Here is a 23659-nt window from a genome sequence, read left to right as displayed (position 1 = left end):
CTCAATTAGGCCAACCATAACCACCTGATTTAATAAGCATCCTGCCCCTAAACCAATCCAGGCCTCCCAATCTGTATTATCAGACTTTATTTTTTCTATTACACTTGTTGCCTTCTAACACACTGCCCAACATAACTTCATTATATATCATGTTTATTATCTACTATTTATTTATTATGTGCTATTTTTCTCCCTACCCTGCTGTTGTGAATTCTATATGATCAGAGACTCTCTTTTGTCTTTTTTATTCACTGAAGAATCCCAAGTGCTTAGAACAATGCCTGGTATATACTGAGAATACAATAAATATGTAGTGGATGAATGAATGAATTCTAAACAAAGTTGTATGCAATGAAGGAAATATGTGTGAATAAATAAAATGCAAATTGGGTTAAGAAGTTAAAATACACTATTTTGGAGAGAATGCTCTGGAAACACATTTGAAAAAGTGAACTACATTTGAACTCACATCTAAATGATAAAAAAAAAAAGAGGAAGCAAGGCAAAGCACCAGGAACAGCAAGTGCAAAGTTGAGTGTGAATGTCTGAAAAACAAAAAAAGGACCAGTGTGGTTGAAGCTCAAGGGATGGAACAAGGGTGGAAGGCAATGTGAGATGAAGTTGGAAGCATTAGTCAGAGACCAAAGTTTTCGAGCTCTATAAGGAAAATGGCTATTATTCTCAATGTAATTAAAACTCAGTGCAAAGCTGGAGAGGAAGAGGATCTGGCTTCTCTTTAAAAAGATCCCTGGCTCCTCTGGAGAATGAATTAGATGAGGGCAAACATAGAATCAGGGGAGCCACTACAGAAAATCCAGGTGAGATGATCACAGCTTGGGCTAAGAGGATGGTGATAACACAGGAGAGAAGGGTCTGTCCGATGTTAGTGGACTTGCTACAGACAGGAGGGCAAGCAATTAACAATGACTCATAGGACTTTTCTTTGAATCATTCAAAAGAGAGATCAAGAGGACATTGTGCCTGGCAAACAGTACATCGAACCAAGTGTGACCTAAAAAGAGCACCTGGTCCGTTTTCTTGACGCCTGGGCAGCCTACCTGGCTTTTATCTACAGTTTCTCCGGTTGCCTTGATTTTCCTACCTGCTGCATCAAACAGACCTTCCCGTTCTCTAACTTCAGCTTGTGACATCCCCTTTGGCCTATAATATCCATGGAGAAACCTGTAAGAAATGTACTTCTCTACCTTGACCTGATCTCCAGAGACTGCCCTTTCAATATGCTGTCCTAGAAATTACTCCCTCCTTGAAATAGGAAGCAGAACACAATTTTTCAAACACTTTCTGTTCATGTGTGTGTTACATAACCATAGGACAATAAAGTTAATCTAAAGAAATACATTCCCAACTCATAAGGAATTGTTCTGTCAACTAAAAAAAAAAACAAAAAACCCTACTCTACCAAACATAACATATGTCAAGATATCTAAAGTGACTGTGATAACTCCAAAAGAAAATTCTAGAAAGTAATATAAAATCAGGTGAGGGCAGTCACTTCAGAAAAAAATCATTTGCAAATTTAAAAAATAAATATTTTGAAAAGACTGAACTTCTAAATGCCAAAGAATAGCTTACTTTCATGTCCTATTCATTATCTATGTTTTCTTATTTTTGCATAGTACAGAATATTTTCCTCCAGTGCTTAGATTACAAATTAGTCATGCATGATGCTTATATTTTCAAAAGAATAATAATCTAAAGACTAGTATAAACACTTAATATTGCATATAAAATAAATATCTTTATATCACATAAAATTAAAATACAATATATATTGTATTCTAGAACTAAAATCATATAAAAGAGTTCAAAATAAAAATTCACAATCCAAAAAAAAAAAATTTCACAATCCTTTGAACACAGTGCATGCTATTTATTTTAAACAATGACGTGTTTGTTTCCTCTGTTTCACTATCCAACATTGTATATTATAAAGGAGAGAATGTGTTAACAAATGTCACTGTGGGGAAAAAAGATCTTAAATTTTAAAAATTTATTTTGGATCATTAAGAATACTTTATATTTTATATCCACATTATGTTGGATAGCTGTAGGGAATCATAAAATAGTCAAAAAGGCTACTCAGTTTCTAGAATTTTAATTTACATTTTAGGAATAAAAATGAGGATAAAACATTTTTAAAATTTTGACTTATGGTAGTAGATGCAAAATATATCTTTTCCTATAATTAAGATTCATAAGGTCATATAAGAGTTACAAAGTTTCTTTGGCTTTAACTTTATATTAAAGGTTTTAAACAAGAAGCCTATAATAGATCTTGGTACTTGAACTGTAGACTTTGATGAGGTATAACCTCAATGCATTTTAACTTTTAAAGTCTTCTCAAAAAGAAAAACCCTTTAGTTAAAACGATCTCTCAAATAACTCATCGTTACTGTCTTCTACTTCCTAAAAGGCATAAATGTAAGTTAAGCATAAATAAATATCCCTAGGTATCATAGTTGCATTTTCAAGACATTTGCCAATACAGCCAGAAATTTTAGGGAAACTTGTCTTTATCTTCCACATAAAGGTCTATCTTCCAAATATCTGCATTACATTCTAATATCAAAATACTTCAACTTGAAAGGAAAATCAAATTTTTAGTGTTTAAGAGTTAATCAGTTTTATCTCAAAATGAAATCAGTTACAAAAAGACCCACACCCCAACTGAAAACTGGACAAAAAAGATGAAGAAACAAGCTACAAAAGATAAAACAAGCCAATAACCATGAAAACAATATTTAACTTCACAGATATTTTAAAACTAAATAAAAATTAGATAACTTTTTTTATGTACCAAAATGGTTTCCCCCAATTGTGTATTTCACTATAATGTTCAGCTTGGTTAAGATATGTGAATTTTTCTCATATTCTGCTAATAGTTAAGAAAAAGGGATAGTCACTCTAAGCTGGGTTAAGAAGGTTAGTTTCTACATAACTAGATTAACCTGATGTCACCAGACTGCTTAAGTCAAATATTTTATGAAGGTAAACAGTACTATTTCTCTACATGCTATTAAAGTTTTTTGAAAATTTTACGTATGTCTACTAGAGAATAATGATATAACTGTTAAGAGTGTAATTCTTAACACAATTTAGGCATTGAATTACAAGTTGTAAAAACCCAATGTCATATTAAACATCCTTGGAATATAAATCTATTAAACTCTGATAATAAAAAGAATAAAGCAAGACCTGAGTGATTAACATATGAAATTAAGATAAGATATAAAAATTAAAAGCTAGCTTGTGTACTCTTTCTCATGTGTGAAAGTCACTCAGTCGTGTCCAACTCTTTGTGACTCCATGGATATACGATCCATGGAATTCTCCAGGCCAGAATACTGGAGAGGGTAGCCTTTTCCTTCTCCATTCTCATAGATAAGGCACAAATAAAAAGTAAATATGGCACTTCAAAAATTATTTCTTTCTTTATTTTTATGATTGTGCTGGGTCTTTGTTGCTATGTGCAGGCTTTCTCTAGTTGCAATGCAAGGGCTTCTCATTGCAGTGGCTCTTCGTTGTAGAGCAGGGGCTCTAGGAGCTCAGGCTTCAGAAGCTGTGGTATATGGGCTTAGTTGCTCCACAGAATGTGGAATCTTCCATAGGACAAGGATCGAACCCATGTCCCCTGAATTAGCAGGAAGATTTTCAACCTACTGGACCACCAGGGAAGTTTGGTATTTTTAGATAGCGAGCTCTGTATAACATTGTACTTAGCATGCTTCATAAAAAAAAAATTTTTTTTAATTACCTTCTTCATGCTCATAAGTCTCCTATTCCCTTATAGAATAAATTTAAATTCAATGAAAGAGAACAGACATGTGAGAAGAGACACAAAAACCCTAAGTTGAATCATGTTTGATTTCATTACTTTATAGCAGTGGTTCTTGTTGTTTTCTGCCTCCGTTATATTCCTACGTGCAACACTCCATACAATAACATCTCTCTAAATTCAGTGACTCTCAGTGATTGAGTTGCCCTAAAAAAGATGAGTAGGGGTGAGTACATGTAGTTTTAAAAGACCCCAGTGGAGTCCATGAAAGCTGCGTGCAGTACCCTCACCCCCAAGGACAGGTCTTTAGACATAAAAAGTACTACTCTTTGGTCATAATCTTATACATACATATTTACGTAGAGATTTATATAATACAGAAAAGTAACAAAATACCACACAATTGCTTATTATAATAATAATTATTTACCTATATTGGTTAATAATAAACATGTTGATGATGACCTAAGAAAGAAAAGGTATAAGGTAAATGGCCTTTGAACAAGACCAAAAGTCAAAAATACCTATTTTAAAAGACAAAAGCAAAACTCTTAGTTTAAAAAGCAAGCCTCTCCCAGCAAGATATTTCGTGGCTATCAACAAACTGACTGAAATTTATATAAAGAGGCAAATAACTGAGAAAAGCCAACACAATACTGAAGAACAAAGTTGGAGGACTGACACTTCTCAACTTCAAGACTTATTTTAACGCTACAGTGAACAAGACAGTGTGCTACTAATGAAGAATGCATGCCGACATCAGTGGGGCAGAACAGAGCCCAGGAATAGACTCACACAAACAGAGTCAACTGGAACTCATCTCTGACAAAGGAGCAAAGGCAATCAGTGGAAAATGGAGAATTTTCAACAAATGGTATTGGAATAACTAGACATTTGCATACTACAAAAATAAATAAATCTAGACACAACCTACATCTTTTACAAAAACTAATTCAAAATGGATCACAGATCTAAATGTGAGATGCAAAACAAATTCCCAGACTATAAGGAGAAAATCTAACAGTTCTTGGGTTTGGTGATAACTTTACAGATACAATACTAAAAGCAAGACCCATGAAAGAAAAATTGATAAACTGAAGCTTTATTAAAATAACTTCAGCTCTGCAAAACATATTGTTAAGAGAATGAAAATACACAGACTGGGAGAAAACCTTTGCAAAACACATATCTGGCATCCAAAATATATAACAATTCTTCAAATGCAGTAAGAAGATAAACTATCCAGTTTTAAAACAGACAAAACATCTGAACAGACTGCTCACCAAAGAAGACATACAGATGACAAGTAAGCATATGGAAAGATGCTCCACGTCATACATCTTCAGAGTAATGCAAACTAAGACAATGATGAGATACCACTCTGGATGAAAAATGTCAGTAATGCTCTATCAGTTAACAAAATAACTTACAGTTATCAAGCCATCAGCCACTGCAGACCCCCTCAAGTGTACACTCTGAGGAGTTTCAGGATGGAGAAAAACAGGATAGATAATTAAGGTACATATCAAAGGAATGATTTGAATAAGCCCAGAAGCTTCCATCTCCCCATACATAGAAAAGTGCTAAATTCATTAACTTGAGATGTCTGCTTTTCTTTAATTAACAGTAAACTTTTGATGTTCTGACTACCTGGTGTTTTGTTGTAAAAACTCTAATATATATCCTGACTCCTCCTTTACTTTTTAGAAGTTTGTCCTTCAAAGCTATCTGAGAATCTGCCTCCCAGGCCTAAGTCCTCAGCAAGTCTGCCAAATAAAACACAATTCTCAGTTTTTAGGCTGCACTTTTTTTCTTTTTTCAGTCAACAGCACTACACACCTATCATAGTAATCAAAATCCACAACAGTGACAACAACATATGGTGGTGAGCCTGCGGGACAAAGGAACTCTCTGTCATCACTGGTGAGAATGGGAAAGGGTAGACAGTTTGAAGGATTCTCACAAAATATACTCTTAGCAGAGAACACAGTAACTGAGATCTTCTGTATTTACCTAAAGGAGTTGAAAACATGCATACATTTGCACAGAGATGGTTGTAGTTGCTTTATTCATAACTGTCAAAACTTGGAAGCAACCGAGATGTCCTTCGGTAGGTGAATGGACAGGCAAACTGTGGTACACCCAGACAATGGAATACTGTTTAGTGCTAAAATGAAATGAATTACACAGCCATGAGAAGATGTGGAGGAAACTTAAATGCATGTTACTAAGTGAATGAGGCCAATCTGAAAAGGCGATATTACAACTGTATGATTCCAACCTTTTGACATTCTAGAAAAGGCAAGACTATGGAGACAACTTAGATGAGTGACTGCTAGGGGTTGGAGGGAGGGCAGAATAAATAGGTGGAACGCAGAGGATTTTTAGGGGCATGGTACTATTCTACATGATACTGCAATGCTGGATACACGTCATTACACATTGTCAAAGCCCCTATAAAGCACAACACCAAGACTGAAGTTGTAAACTATGGGCTTTGGGTGATTATGATGTGTCCCTGTAGGTCCATCAATTTTAACAAATGTATCACATTAATGTAAAGTGTCAACAGGAGAGAAAATGGGCAGAGCAAGGAGGGCAGGAGAAAGAGGTACGTGGGAACTCTCTGTACTTTCTGCTCAAATTTCTATAAACTTGAAGCTGCTCTTTGTAAAAAAAAGTCTATTAATTTTTCAGAAAAGAAAGAAAGGCCTATTCTATTCCTGTCAGCTCAAACCAAAGGTGCCTGGGAAGAGCCACAATAAACAACAGCCCAAGCCAAAGATTAAAACAATAATGTATTTGGATTAAGCTAAGAGGTAAAAAGAAACAGTTTCTAAGTCAATTAAAATAAAACATCAGAAACACAAATCAGGTTATATGGTAGACAAATTGAACATAGAGACAAAGGTAGCAGAATCAGTATTAGGGAATAAATGAAAATTTCAACTGCTGGGGAGACCAGTTGGATTCGTGCATCTTTCTACCAACTATCCAAAGCAAAACTGTACATTTGAAAGCAATTTATTTCTGAAGAGGAAAAAAGAAAATGTAAATAATGTGCATGTTGAACATGTTCAGAGATAAATTATGAAAACATATGATGGCTTCAGTGCACAAACAAAATTTGCGACATAAGGCAAGGAAAGTGAAAGTGTTAGTCACTCAGTCATGTCCAACTCTTTGCAACCCCGTGAACCCATCAGGCTCCTCTGCCCATGGAATTCTCCAGGCAAGAATACTGGAGTGGGTTGCCATATCCTTCTCCAGGGGAATCTTCCCAACCCAGGGATCAAACCTCGGTCTCCTACATTGCAGGCAGATTCTTTACCATCTGAGCCACAAGGGAAATCAACTTAGCCCAAGGCAAGGAAGGTATACCTCAAAATTCCTTCATAAATGAAAGAACTTCATACCAGACACCATTCACTGATGATTCTGGAAACATTATTTAATATTTAGTAAGATATTTTGCATAATATTTTATGCTAACAAACCAAATCGTATTTCAAGTGATAAGCTTGAAATGGCCCTCTTTAAAAAAAGGAAAAGTCCTGATTTGTAGCATTTGCCCATTTCCATTGTTCAGTCACTCCCATCATGGATGATTTCAAGCCACCAATAATTTAACAACCAGCTGGTAAAATTCCTGGAAGGAACTAGATCCAAAACACCACATCAAGTTATTGTTCACGTGCAAAAAGGAAACTGCCTTCTAATTAAAGTCAATAGCCCCATTCGAATGGAATGTGAACTTCAGTCCTCAGTTTAAGAACTTTCAGATCAATGGCTCTGTCCTCCAAAACTGCCAGATTTTGACATATCCATTGTTCCTCCTTAAAAGTCTGTATTATTAACGTACTATTTGCTTAGAATAACTATCCCAAGTCAAATATTGTTGCATCTTCAAATTCATTTACATAAAATAGGCTAAAAAAGAAAAAAATATTCCCATTTTGATCAGACATATATTTACCGCTACTTTCTTTTAACTCTCTTTTCATTTCATTTACTCCATTTAAATCTGTCCAACTGGAGTTTATTTGAGGTGTTACACAATAAAGATTTTAAAGTTTTTCCTTAACATTTAATTGGTTCTTCTCAGTATCTTTACTAAAATTTTGCCCCTGATTTTTACCATCATAAACTAGTCACTCACATACGCTTTCTATCCTGCTCAACAATCAGCTTTGTATCAGTACCATTCTTGTCCATTACTTAGCTTTATAAGAGGCTTTAATACCTGTTGGAAACAAACACTCCTGGTTTACTCATTATCTTCAGGAATTTCTCATTTATTGTCATTTACTTATACTTCCAAGTTTATACAAACCTTCACAAAATAATTAGAAGAAAACTGACACCTTAATTAACTTCTTATCTAGAACCTGGCATACCCTTACTAATTTGTCTTCTTTCATGAACCCAAAGAAAAATGTCTATTTTACTTCATAGGAGAAACTCTCCAATTCTTCTGTTTCTAAACACTTTGTCTATTCTGTGAAAATGAAATTATTTTCCTCATCACTCAATCCAACGATTTTGCTTCTGGATGAATTTCAATGGATAGAAAAAAATAAGACTTTTGCTTGTTCTTCGGACAGCTGTTCATAAAATGCTTATTTATTCTAGGCTAAGCTATTCCCATCAAAAACAATTTCTAAACATAGAAGTTCCTATGACATCTTTGGCACATTTCCAACTTTTTTTTTTACTTTAAATCTACTACAGAAATATTGTTTACTATAAAGATGAATAAAAACGACTGATCATCTAAATAATCCATTACTCACTCAGCCAGAGTCTCCCTGTGGTTATTAGGTTTGGACCTTCAGAATCTTGGCTAGGAAACTATCCTGTAAATTTAGTAATAACGTGGTATTTTAAAAATACGTCTGGACCTAGGAGTCAGAAGACGAGAGCCCTTGCCTTGATTTGGCTACTGAGTGTCATCGTAACCTTGGTCAGAATACTGGAGCTCTCTAAGCTTTGCTCCCCCTCCAAAAATGAATCAATGAGTTTTAGCTCAACGGTGGGTATGGTATCAGAAGCAACAAAAAAAGTTGTTTTCATTTTTGTTCTCCATTCTTCTGCCCATAAAAATTTTCACTGCCAATGAAAAACCCAGGTTGGCAAATTCTCCTCTGGCCAGACGTGAGCTGGGGCACCACCACAGCCGTAAAGTAAAAATACTGGGTTGGCCAAAAGGTTCATTCAGCTCATGGAAAAACCCAAACAAACTTTCTGCTATCCCAATGTGTATGAATACCAGAATCCTACAGTAAACATATCCAGTTGTTTCATCCAGGAAACGTACCTAGACCCAGGGCCTGGAAGAGGTAAATAACTACATATGGTTGTGTACCCGTTTTTCTTCAACTTACAAGAAAGCGAGCAGAATCTAAACAGTTGGGCTGAGTTCTCTATACCCTTGAGGTTGATACGATGTAAAGAGATGAAGAAAAAACAGACTTTCTCTTAATATTTCAACTGGTTGCTAACTAAGAAAGGTACACGGAGCCTGCATTTCCTTCCATCACTCTTGGGATTACACTTTAAAACAGTCATACTAGCCTTATGGCCCACACACTTAATTAGCTGACAAAGAAATATAACTGCACATTTACTGGTATCCAGCAGAGACAAAAGGAACAAAATATTTACCATACACAGCAGCAAATATCATGTAGATTTCAAAACACCAAACCTATTTCAATTAAAACAGAAACTAAACAAAGATGCTGATTCTTGCCTTACCATTCAATACTGTTCTAAAGTTTACAGGATAATAAGTAAATGCAATAACATAAGAAAATGAAATCATTATTATAAATATTGAGAAAGAAGATACGAAATTTATTAACTAGCAATTATCATGTAGAAATGAAAATGGATAAAAAAACTTATTCACAAATATAAAATACATAAGTATAAATTTAATAAAGAAGCACAGAACTTACATAGAGGAAACTATAAGAACTTCTTAAAGAACATAAAAAAAAGACCTGAACAAATGTAAGGGGTTTGTGACCTCATGGACTGTAGCCCGCCAGGCTCCTCAGTCCATGAGATTCTCCAGGCATGAATACTGGAGTGGGTTGCCATTTCCTTCTTCACAATGAGATGCAATGCAGTTTCAATCCCTGAGCTGGGAAGATGGCCTGGAGGAGGGCGTGGCAACCCACTCCAGTATTCATGCCTGGAGAATCTCATGGACAGAGGAGCCTGGCGGGCTACAGTCCATGAGGTCACAAAGAGTTGGACACGACTGAAACAACTTAGCACGCATGCACATACTAAAAAAATATATATATTCATTTAAAAATAATACAAATACTATTGTCTAAATCAAAAGATAACTATAATCAGAACAGACTATAACTATCATTAGAATACAACTATTACCAAAATATAGTATAAAATGTTCAACATCACTAATCACCAGAGAAATGCAAATTAAAATCACAGATTATCATCTCACACCTGTTAAAATGGCTATCATCAAAAAGACCACAAGTAACAAATGTTGGCAAGGATTGTGGAAAAAAGGAAACCCCCTGTATACTATTGATGGGAATGTTAATTGGTGCTGCCACTGTGGAAAACAACATGGAGGTTTCTCAAAAAACTAAAAATAGAACTACCATATATACCAACTGGGTATATATTCAAAATAAAGCAAAAATACTAATTCAGAAAGATACATGCACCCCAGTGTTCACAGCAGCGTTAATAACAATTGCCAAGATGTGGAAGCAACCTAAGGGTCCATCAACAGATGAATGGATAAAGAAGATGTGGCATATATGTATGTATGTGTATGTGGAATACTATTTAATCTTAAAAAGGAATGAAATTTTGCATTTGTAACAACATGGATGGACCTGGAGGACAATGCTAAGTGAAGCAAGTCAGACAGAGGAAGACAAATAGTGAATAATAAAACTTATATGTGGTATCTAAAATACAACTAACTAACTAATGAAAAAGAAGCAGACTCATAGATACAGAGAACAAACTAGTGACTTTCAATGGGGCAGGGAAGAGGGGAGGAGTAATACAGTGGCAGGGGATTAAGAAGTAAAAACTATTATGTATAAATAAATTACAAGGATACACAACACAGGGAATATACCCAATATAGTAGAACTATAGAGTACAACCTTTAAAAATTGTGAATCACTATATTGTACACCTGTAACTTATGTAATATTGTATATCAAATATACTTAAACTTAAAAAAACTTAGTAAAATAGGTAAAATACATCTGTCTACATATAAATAATTATATCAAAATGTTATGTAAAAGTAATCAGTTCAGTGAATATTAAATGTACATAAACCAGATTAATATAAAAGATTGGAGAACCTCGCCAAAATTTCAGAAAAAGAATTCAACATAGCAAGAGTAGAAGAAAAGGGGTGATTTATTTAGTAATACTGTTGGAATATCTTGCTACTCGTCTGCAGAAAAATAAATATAATATATTCAAAGACCAAATTCCAGATGGATATGAAGTAAAAATGTTTTAAAGTCTTAGAAAAAAATTCAAAGTCAACATGCATGATCCAGGGGAGAGACCTTTAGTGAAGATAGAAAGCCCAAAATTATTTAAAAAGAATGCCTTCGACCAAAGAAAAATTTTAAATATTTATAAGGAAATGACAGCATAAACAAGAAAGGACAAAAGTTGGGGGGAAAGTAGAATGTAGATAACAGAAAATATAAAATATTCAAAGAGTTCTTACAAATTTACAAGAGAAAGACAACAAACAGAGAAAAAATGGCAAAAGATATAATTAGACAATTCTCATAAGAACCGATCTAAAAGACAACAAACATATGAAAAAAATATTCAGACTTTGTACTCGCCAGAAAACGAAAATTAAACTAGCAGTGAGCTTTTACTTTACACACAAACATTAAATTTGTGGCAAATATTAAAAAGAATAATTGGATGTACAGCTGAAAAGGTACAAGGAAATGAACACAACACATTGCTGATGGAAAAGTCCTGTTTAACAGTCAAGTAGGGTGGACAAAGGATGAGTGTTCTGGCCCCTATAGCAGAGCCTGGGCAGATAATAAATTTCTTTGATCTTTAGGCGCTCCATGCAACTTCCTGATTACAGTTTAACTTTGTATGACCTACCCCACAAGCAGAGCAAAGAACGGTCGGTCTGCCAGCTCCAGCATTAATGTTCTCTTACTTGGCATATTTCTCATTGTAAATTAGTAAATTGGCACATATAAAAGCTTGTCTCTGTCAGAAGACTGTTTATAACAATTCTGCCCCCTGAGAAAGATTTCATATCTACTCTTAGCATTCTGGCAAAGTCAGGATTTCCTGACCTGATGGCGGTCTTTGCTGGCCTTCTCTGGCAATTCTTTAAATCAGAATCAAGCCCTCTGGAGGGAGACCCAGGCATCTGTATGTTTCTGAAAACGCCCCAGGGCGACTCTCTTTTGCTGTGCTTAGTTGCTCAGTCGTGTCCAACTTTTTGCGATTCCATGGACTGTAACCCACCAGGCTCCTCTGTCCATGGGGATTCTCCAGGCAAGAATACTGGGGTGGGTTGCCATGCGCTCCTCCAGGGGATCTTCCTGACCCAGGGATCAAACCTGCGTCTCCTATACTTCAGGCAGATTCTTTACCGGCTGAACCGTCGAGGAAGTAGCCAGGGTGAAAACCACTGCCTTTCACTATTCTTCCAAAGCAGAACACTGGTTCTACACAATGATTTTATTTAAAACTAATTTTGATGATAAAAAGTTTCAAAAACACCATAAACAAGGAAACCTACTTATATAATATCACAAACAACATCCATCAGAGTTAGATGAATGCATGTCACAGACAGAGCTCTAGGGAGCAGAGTAAAGGATCATTCATAGGATAACTAAAGAATCTAATTTTTTAAAGTTATATATAGTTTTCTAAATTCATACTAGAAATCTTAAATTGATTTTTTTTCTCAGGCTTTCAGTCTCTTCACTTTACTCACTGTCCATGACGCAAACCACATATCTCGGTGGCCAATCAATCCTTGCCTTTCATTATCTGTGATTGCAAAGCATTCAATGATCTAAACTTAAGAGTTATCACTGATCTCTCCCTGTCCCCTATATTTCATATCTAGTCTAGCCATCAAATACTATGACTACTAAAAGTAATCCCCACTTCCTTTTTCTGCATAGCTGAACTTTCTGCATAACTCAATTTTTAAGTTCAGGTCCTAATAACAGTCTACGTAGACTCTTTAAAAGTCTTCCTTCACAGTCATCCCTGCCTCTTAGCTGATGAAATATCAACTTCACATAGTAGCCAAAGGGACTACTTTATATTTGAACCATGTGTGTGTGCCTGCCTTCTAAGTCGCTTCAGTCGTGTCTGACTCTTTAAGACCCTATGGACTGTAGCCCACCAGGCTCCTCTGTCCGTGGGATTCTGCAGGCAAGATTAATAGAGTGGGTTGCCATGACCTCTCCAGGGGATCCTTCCCACCCATGTATTGAACCCGCATCTGTTATGTCTCTTACACTGGCAGGTGGGTTCTTTAACACTAGCACCTCCTAGGAAGCCCATATTTGAACCATACTAGGCCTTTATGTTGGAGAAGAAAATGGTAACCCACTCCAGTATTCTTTCCTGGAAAATACCATGGATAGAGGAGCCTGGCAGGCTGCAGTCCATGGGATAACAGTCAGACATGACTGAGTGACTGAGCAGAGGCCTTTCTATATAGAGATCCTGGTAGCTCAGACAGTAAAGAATCTGCCTGTAATGCAGGAGACCTGAGTTCCATCCCTGGGTTGGAAAGATTCCCTGGAGAAAGGAATGGCAACCCACTCCGGTATTCTTGCCTGGAAAATCCCAGGACAGAGGAGTCTGGTGGGCTACCGTCCACGGGGTGGCAAAGAGTCGGACACAACTGAGCAACTAACACTTTAAACAACACAAGAGCCCTTCTATGAGCTTCGCTGGTAACTCAGAGGTAAAGAATTCGCCTACAATGCAGGAGACTGCAAGAGACGTGGGTTTGATCCCTGCGTTGGGATCCAGTATTCTTGCCGAGAAAATCCCATGGACATAGGAGCCTGACAGTCTTCGGTCCAGGGGGTCACAAAGAATTGGACACAACTGAAGCGACTGAGAACACACGCACACAGGTCCTTATATATCAAACATCGCAACGCAGGGCCTCTGTACTCTGCAAAAAAATGCACCACTAACCTTACTTTCAAGAATGTTACTAAAGCCATTTTACTGGAATCATCATTTTCTTTTCTTCCACAGTCTCCCTACAACAAGAATGGTTCAAAACTTTATGTGAATTTTCTTCATCTTTTTTTTTTAGAACAATTTTTTTAAAGAGTAGTTTTTAGGCTCACAGCTAAATGGAGAGGAAGGTACAGAGACAACCCATATACTTCCTGCTCCCACACGTGTGTCCTTCCCCCATAATCTACATCCTTTAGTACACTTGCTGCAATTCGTGAGACCACATCATTATCACCCAGAGTCACATTAGGGTTCGCTCTTTGTGTTGTACATTCCATAGGTTTGAACAAATGTACCCCGTATGGAACAACTGACTGGTTCAAGATTTGAGAAAGGAGTACAACAGGGCTGTCTGCTGCCACCCTGTTTTGCAAATGCTAAGCACATCACGAGAAATGCTGGGCTGGATGAGCTACAAGTTGGAATCAAGATACGCAGGAGAAACATCAACAACCTCAGATATGCAGATGATACCACCCTAATGGCAGAAAGCAAAGAGAAACTAAAGAGCTTCTTTAGGAGGAGAGTGAAAGAGCTGGCTTAAAACTAAATGTTAAAAAAACTAAGATCATGGCATCTGACCCCATTACTTCATGGCAAATAGAATGGGAAACGGTGGAAGTAGTGACAGATTTACTCTTCTTGAGCTCTAAAATCACTGCGGATGGTGACTCCAGCCATGAAATCAGAAGATGATTGCTTCTTGGCAGGAAAGCGATGACAAACCTAGTCAGTGTGTTGAGAAGCAGAGACATTACTCTGCCAACAAAGGTCTATATAGTCAAAGCTATGGTCTTCCCAGTGGTCACGTATGGTTGTGAGAGTTGGACCACAAAGGCAGAGCACCGAAGAACTGATGCCTTTGAACTGTGGTGCTGGAGAAGACTCCAAAGAGTCCCCTGGACAGCAAGGAGATCGAAACAGTCAATCTTAAAGAAGAGCAACCCTGAATACCAGCTGAAAGGACTGATGCTGAAGCTGAAGCTCCAGTATTTTGGTCATATGATGCGAAAGCCAACTTACTGGAAATGTCCCTGATGCTGGGAAAGATTGAGGGTAGAGGAGAAGAGGGCGTCAAAGGATGAGATGGTTGGATGGCATCACTGATGCAATGGACAGGAACTTGGGCAAACTTCAGGAGATGGTGGAGGACAGGGAAGCCTGGCATGCTGTAGTACACGCGGGCGCAAAAAGTCGGACATGACTGGGCGACTGAAGAACAACATCCATCACTACAGTATCACACAGAGTAGTTTATTTTCCCCTAAAAATCCTCTGTGCACCTACTCATCCCTCCCTCTCCCCAATCCCCAGCAATCACTCGTCTTTTTACTGTCCCCAAAATTTTTGCCTCTTCTGAAATGTGATACAGTATGTAGCCTTTTCAGACTGGCTTCTTTCACTTGGTAACATGCAATTATGTTTCCTCCATGTTTTTTCATGGTTTGATAACTCATTTCATTTTAGCACTGGATAATGTTTCATAGTCTGGATGTACCACAGTTTATTTATTCACTTATCTACTCAAGGACATCTTGGTTGCTTCTAATTTTCGGCCATTATGACTAAAACTGCTATAAACATCAGTGAAGCTTATTTTAAACAACAAAGATCCACTGAATACATCTAATGTAAATCTCTTATTTGTTATTATGTTATACTGTTACTATACTGCATTTTAATGGATATTAATAGATTCTTCAATTTTTGAATGCCTTTGCTAACTAGGTAATTTACGTTCTCTTTGACCAATGAATATATCTCTGAAATTAATGTCAATGAGAACATAAATTACGCTACCAAATTCATTTTATAAAACCCTAGTTAAAAACTTCCTTGACCTTTCATATTTAACCCAAGACCTATCGTTCTTAGTCTTAAATAGTTCCCATATCCATGATTAAGTGAGCTAATATTTTGTAAAGCATTTAGAAGAGTACCCACCGACCCACCCACGTGGGAGGCATTATACATGTTTGCTAAGGAAATAACATTTATTTATTCCACTTTCCGCTCGTGTCTGATCTACTGCAGCAGTAACCTAATGCAGCTTCCTATACATGCTGCATCCCTCTCTCATTCGCCTTTTGGTCCCCAACCCATGAAAATGGAACTCTGATGAAATCACCTGAACCACTGTCACAAAGTCCATCAATGGCTCCCCCTCTGTTTTAGGTTTAAGATCAAAATATATGAGAAAGATATGTGGTCTGGCCTCTGCCAACCTTTCCAGCTCATTCTCATCACTGCTCCTCCATCCCTCAGCTCCAATCAAACTAGTGTATTTCCTCCTACTCCCAGCACATCATATTCCTTCTACCTAGCCACTGCCCCCCGAAACTGTCAACTATTTCTTCACATTTCACTCAAGTCCCACTGTGTGTGTGTGTGCTGAGTTGCTCAGTCATGTCCAAATCTTTGCAACCCCATGGATTGTGGCCCACCAGGCTCCTCTGTCCATGGGATTTCCCAGGCAAGAACACTGGAGTGGGCTGCCATGTTCTCCTCCAGAAGATCTTTCTGACCCAGGGGTTGAATCTGCATCTCTTGTGTCTCCTGTATTGGCAAGCATATTCTTTACCACTAGTGCCATTTGGGGAGAAGTCTCCCTAGGTCAGGGGAATTTTAAAATTGAAATATGAAGGATCAGAAGAAGTTAGTTGGGTTAAAACATCTGGAAGTGTGTGTATGTGTGCCTGTTTTTCTGTAGGGGCAGTGTCCTCAGTGCACCTTAACTTATCTGTGCCCCTATCTACTCTTTTGTAAAAGCAGCAGTTCATTAACAGATGAATGGGCAAATAAAATATGGTATATCCATACAACAGGGTATTATTCAGCCATGAAAATAATCAAGTCTCAATATATCTCACAAATGGATGAACCTTGGAAATATGGTAAGTGAAAGAAGACAGTCATGAAAGAACATCTATAGTATGATTCCATGTATGTGAAAGGTCCAGAAGAGGCAAATCTATGGAAACAGAAGTCAGAAGATTTTACCAGAAGTTATGAATATGTGGTTTCCTTTTGAGGTGATAAAAATGTTCAACAATTAGAAAGTGGTGATTGTTATAAATACAATTCTGTGAATACGCTCAACACTACGGAATTTTATAACTTTAAACAGATGAATTTTATGGTATGTGAATTATATCACAATAAAGCTGTTTTTTTTAAAAAAAGCAATAATAATAGTTTTTCTCAGATTTTAAGGATTATAAGTGATTTAAAGTATGTGTATGTTATTGTACACACATGCAATACACAATTATATTATGCACTTAACACATACCAGACCCATAAGTACTTCAATAAATGGTACATATTGTTTTAAGAAAATAACACAGGTTTTAACTGAAATTAGATGAATGCATTATTGCACTTTTAGGATTTGATTTTTACTATTTTTGCAATCCAAGAAAAGCATCTAGACATTAAAAACACTGCTTATGAATTTTTACATTGTGTAAAAATCCAAGTAAATTATGCTAATCTAATTTTTTAACATACTTTATCTCACTCACATTTTAATTTATAAAACTGTGGTTAAATAAGTCCATTTATTTCTTCTATGCCTGTGATAAAACCTGAATTCTTTGAAACACTGTCACAAAATTATGAATGTAAAGTAAATTCTATAAATTAATATATTTATAAGAGGTAGTATGTTGATAATAACTGTATCTGTTACCTTACACTGCAGATATATAACTAAATAGATCTTAGTACTAATTCTTGCCTTGTCTTATCAATTTTAGACAGCTAAGCTAATCTTTAAAATGATAACATCCTCACTACACTGCTGGTTTAACAGAATGTTCCTGATTCAGTTTTTAAAAGAAGTAATGCCTAAAACTGTTGGCACAAAGACAAAATCCTGAATTTAGGCCATATGAATGTCACTTCATTGTTGTTACTGAAAGAAATAAGCTCAACTATAATCAAACTTCAGCAGCACTGCACCAACATTCTGCCAGCTAAGCAGGCCTTGAAACCAGAGGGCCTCTAGCAGATGATACAAAATGTGGCATCAAACATCAGTGCAAATCATGGCAAACGTACCTACATGAGACATTATTATATTTAATGATAAAGAATTATAATATATACTGCTATTATTTTCAATAACAAAAATCAGATCTTTCTCTTTCCTTTTTTCTTTGGAGGATGGGGCAATATTTGAAATATATATAACTTATTTAATGGGAAAATTACTTTCCATTTCTTTCTTCTCCCTAAAAGCTATGAATAAAGCTAGTTTTTCTCAGCTTTTCCCAAGGAATTTACTGAACAGAATTTAGTCAGACATTATCTTTTTTAATCACTGAGGGATCCTTCTATGCATTCCTACTTCAGAAACTGTTCCCCTGAGAGACATCACTAGTATAATAATAATCACATAGTCTAAGAGGGCTCGTATATTTGTCTTCCTACCTTTTTTCCTATTATTAATCCACTCCAACAAAAATGTGTGCGGCTCTAAGCTTTATCTTAATTGCCTACACATTTATCAGAAGTCAACTAAGCATTAAGTCTACAAAGAAAAACAAAACCACAACCAACCTATACCCTTCGGGAGCTTATCCTCAAGTAGCAGAGGAAGACATGAGCGGTGTGGTTAGTGTAGTGATAACAGTGATGTTAATGTGAAGAACAGAATGGACGAAGTACTTAGTATCTGGCTGATTGAAGAAAGGGGAGGTCTTCAAACACGAGGGAGAATTCAGTGTGAAGCAGACAAAGGGGTGAGGGGCAGGAGGGGCCCTGGAGGCAAACAGTAAGTAAGCACACACCAGGAACCGGGCGAGATCGGGGAGAGGAGCCCAGCAAGGCGAGCGGGGCCAGATGACGGCAGGCTCCCCACACAGGCGGGAAGATGCAGTGAGGAGCGGAGCGGCTCTGAGGCAGACACTCAGAAGGGGCCCCTGGCAGCAAGGGGGAAGATGCAGACAGGATGAAAAGGAAGCTATGGCCACACTCCAGGTGAGAAGGCAAAGGCCCGAACTAAAGCAAGTTAAGTGGCGGTGGCAACAGAAGGCAGGAGAGACTAAGGACACTTGAGAAGGCAGAATTCAGCAGATAGGTCTTGGTGAGTGACTCAAAGGGCTGAGTCAGAAACCTGGTTTCTGGTCTGGGGAGACTGTGGGTGGCTGTACTGCCTACCACCGTGGGGAGCATCTTATTATTCAAAACTGAATTCCAATAAATGCCTTTTCTGCTAAGTCTTCTCTGCCCTCTGTGGTCCAATATGATTCCTTCCACCCTAGGATTCCCTGTGTCTGTTGTGTATACCAGATACTTGGTGAAGTCATAATGCATATGTAACATTTTTCATTTAACTTCCTTACTGTGAACTTTTCACGTGTATTTTGTGTCTCTGAGTAAACTATCAATAGAAGTTCCCTATCATCAAACATCACAGGTCACAGAGCAGCATGTGCTCCACAGACGCCGGCTGATTTGTGCTGTGCCTGTGAGTGCTCGTGCTTAGTCGCTCCGTCGTGTCCGACTCTTTGAGACCCCGTGGAGGGTCTCAGAGGCCCGCCAGGCTCCTCTGTCCATGGGGATTCTCCAGGCAAGAACACTGGAATGGGTAGCCGTTCCCTTCTCCAGGAGATCTTCCCGACCCAGGGATCGAAGCTGGGCCTCCCACATGCAGGTGGATTCTTTCATCTGAGCCACCAGGGAAGTCATATTATGAATAGTTACTAGGAAGAGAGAGAAAACCACTGTCCTTTTCTAGGGTCTTAAGACTATCCTCTCTCTCTCTCTTTAAATACAGTAGGGCTAAATGAAGATTAAAATTGTTTTTAAAAAGATATCCACAGATGCTGGTGAAATAAAAACAGTCTCCCACTTTCCAGGACTACGGCAGACATGGTGAGGGCCTCACTGAACAGGGAGAGTTGTCACTCTTTTCAGCAGTTATTTACTGCTTTAAAACTCCTAAAACACGTCTTCAAAGGTTGGTACCATGAGTGCCCAAGGGCAAGGGATGCCCACAAACCAAGTCACTTTTTTACTAACAGCGAACAGCAAAGGTTTTACAAACATCTGTTTTGGGTTCACTCTTGGATTCAAGGAATACGACCGCATGAGATTTGGCTGTGGACAGTTATATGGTTCATGCAACGACATGTAGAAATGCTTCAATGGTCACAAAACAAAATAACCACAGAGTTCACAAGCACCTAAACAAACTTTTTACAGAACAAGCTGCTGTGTATAATCTAATATACACTCTTTCTCTGTAAGAACCCATTTATAGCTTCATTCTCACTATAAAAATGTCTTACTATTTTTAAAAAAGTACATGGTAAGGACTGGGGAAGAAGGGAGAAGGAGAGGGAAAGAGAAAAAAAAAAATTAACAACCAGAGTCTAGTTTATTTTAGTAAAAATGTATTCTATAGTATCCTTTTAAGTAGTAAATTATTTAATTTAAATTAGTCAGTAATTATAATTCTCCAATATTTTAACCATGTATATTCACTTAGAAGCTTTCTTCATACAAAGATAATTTCCTGCCATCTGGCACAATAATATCTCCATATGGAAGCATTACTTACATATCAAAAATAAAAGAGAAATAAGAGATTGTAAATGTAGTATATTTGGCATAATACAAATCTCAAATTATATTCTATAAAGTTCTATTTTAAGAGGTCCCCCATATCAACATTTGCTCTTTTATATTATTTGATTATAAAACAAAACTATATCAAATATTTTGGTTAGAGTTAGCCAGAACAAATTAAATTTAGTCTCTCATATTTTATTCATTAGTTTGCTCAGATACGGACAGCACAGTTGGGAGTAAGAACAACTGGGTTCTAATTCCAGTTCTTTGCCACCATATGACCTTGGAAAAGTCACAGTTTTCTATCCTTCGGTTTCCTTTGGGCAAAACAGATATTACAGCAGAATTTCTGCTTTCTTATTACTTCAGTAGTCTGGTATCATTTTATTAAGATACTTTTCACAGAAAAAGGAAAGAAAAGAAAATCAGACTATGATAATAAATAATTTTCATAAGTGCTTTGAGATCTTCATTGAAAAGTGTCACTGGAATTTACTGGAAAGACTGAACAAAATCAGTGTTTGCCAAGTCCACAAATTAGGAAAGGAGTGAATAAAATAAGAGCTCAGTGATATTAGTTTTAATGACTTACCTGAACTTTGCAATACAAAAGTATATCATCCTGAATGTTCTTTATCCTAAAATTGACTACACGTGAAAATTACTCAATGTAACTTCAATTATAGGACTATGGGAAAGTTGCAGTCATTACATTACACTGTCTGATGCCTTAAGATAGCTGATGCTGCTTCCAATCAACATTTCGTGCAAACATAGCTGTGGAATAGTACTGGTATCCGATAACCCTGCAGACAGAGATCAGAGTCTATTTGTCATCTTTATTCCCCATTTTTGACCAATAGAGAGAAACTTTGCCAGAAGGACACAAATTAAGAAGAAAAGCCCAGACTGGTCAGAGAATATTTACTCATTTCACAGCTGCCAGCATGTGCGCACCCAGGTTGCTCTAGCTGTCTTACTGATTTCTTCATGTTATTTTCAACAGCTTTCATTCAATTTGGATGGGGCTAAAGAATCAGCATGCAAGAAATGGCAACGATCATACCTTAAGCATTTGTCCTGTTTAGGCAAATGTACTTACAGCTGCTGCTCCAGGCCTTTAACAAGGACTTTATGCTAATTTCAAAAAACACAGAATCCTGTAGGCTCAACATTGTGTCCCAGCTGGCTGCAGCAGCAGCCGTAGCAGCAGCAATGGATTTGTTGATCAATGGATTTGTTGATCTCTCTCTGAGCCGCTGTCCCTTCTGCTTTCACGGGCAGCAGAATTTTGGCCCACAGAGCCTCAGCTTCATTACCATATGCAGTCTCGCAGTGACGCACAACTATAGTGGCAATGCTGCTGAATGCAGATGAACTGCTCAGCTGAATAAAGGCTTACAAGTTTATCACAAGTGCCCTGAAGGACACCCTCACCTTTCCGGCCGGAGATACACACGTGGCCGGCCGCAATTACCAGCTCTGTGTATCGTCCCTGTTATCAGTTTTGATGAGCTGTGTCTCCGGCTGCCTTCAGTGTAGTCACTACTGCTAGTAAACAGACAAGGGTAGCGCTCTGCCCTTGGGGGCCAACTTTTCTAGCTCAGAGCCTCAGAAGTCAGAAACGAATTTGGATCCAACATTAAGATCTTTAAGTCTCTTCCTGTAACAGCTGACCCTCTCTGCCGCCAAAAAAAGCATCGGAGGTGTTTATTCCACTCCAGTCAGTTTCTCTAGGTGATTTTCATAGCCAGTTCTCTCCATGCCCTACACACCCAGGCAGTAAGCAGTGACTTTCTCAGCGGGCTTATGATGACGCAGAGTCCACTGCCTCACTTAACCCGTCAGCGAGAACGCTGGCTAATGGAATGAAAGGATGATGTAATGAACACCGTGGCTGAACTTCCATCAGCCTCTAAAACTGCTCAGCTCAGGACAAAGTTTCCTCCGCTACAGGCAACTTATTCAAAAGAGAAACTCTATTAGAATAATGGGATTGTTTTAAAACATAGGGTCTTTTATTCTTAACACAGGATATAATTCCCCTCAAACTCTTATAGTCAGAATACCAGTAAACAGTGAGAAATCCTCTGGCCAAATAAAACGCACGTTTTAAAAACTTTATTCTATAGAAGCTATTTTTAAATGGAAAGCTGACACTATTGAAAGTCTGACTGCTCTTCAAGATAGTAGAAATATTCTAAAATCAAACCTCACAAATAATATTTGATGTTAATATCAGAAGAAAAATGTCTTGACCTCACAGTTTACCATTACTCTGAAGATCAGTATTGGGGGGAGGGAGGGAAGTGGTATTTTTCCATCTGTGGCAATACATTTGTACTGATCCATCTATATACTTCTGTATCCTTTAAATACCACAAGGATTAAGTAAATTCCATGATCAAAGTCATAACTGAATAGATTAATTCATAGCCAAAAGGCTAGGCACTGTATTAAAAGCTAAAAGAATATTCTTCTATGCATAATACATTAAGGGGAAAAGACAGTCATATTCATTAAGACACATTCAGTAGTAATAGTATTACTGAGAGCATCATTTAAAGCTTATTTCTTCAGACTAGTCCAGGAACTCTGGAACAAGTCTGCGGCCATTCCTACCCCTGAACAGATCTAAAATCGAAATTCAAACCAAGGCTACAAAGGATAACCACACAGAACTCCAGTGCCACAATACTGTTGTTTCAGCACATCTTCTTGATCAGACACATCTCAGGATCAGGGAAGAACAAGGTTTCTCCTGGCCTAATGCAACACAAGTGACTCAAGGAGCTGCATGAACAAAGGGTACTCCATAGTCCAAAAACATTGCCTACAACATCCATTCTTGAACGTCAACAATGTATGTCAACCAACAAAAGGCATTTGGTTATACACAAACTGGTTCCATTTTTTCCTTTAATTAAATATTCCCCAAAGTGATTTGACAATACAATCCTCTTTTCATCAAATGGCTGTTGATAGAGTCAGGGAATAAGC

The 23659-nt window shown here is 37.4% G+C and overlaps 1 protein-coding gene across 9 annotated transcripts in view; it reads right to left on the bottom strand.

The window, feature by feature from the left end:
• FRYL (FRY like transcription coactivator) overlaps nucleotides 1-23659 on the bottom strand; it is a 253065-nt gene that overhangs the window by 142870 nt on the left and 86536 nt on the right. The gene's annotated exons all lie outside the window — the stretch shown is intronic.

This window comes from Cervus elaphus, chromosome 6 (genome assembly GCF_910594005.1).
Source record: "Cervus elaphus chromosome 6, mCerEla1.1, whole genome shotgun sequence".
In the NCBI taxonomy this organism is placed as follows: Eukaryota; Metazoa; Chordata; class Mammalia; order Artiodactyla; family Cervidae; genus Cervus; species Cervus elaphus.
This window is presented reverse-complemented; position numbering and strand designations above follow the sequence as displayed.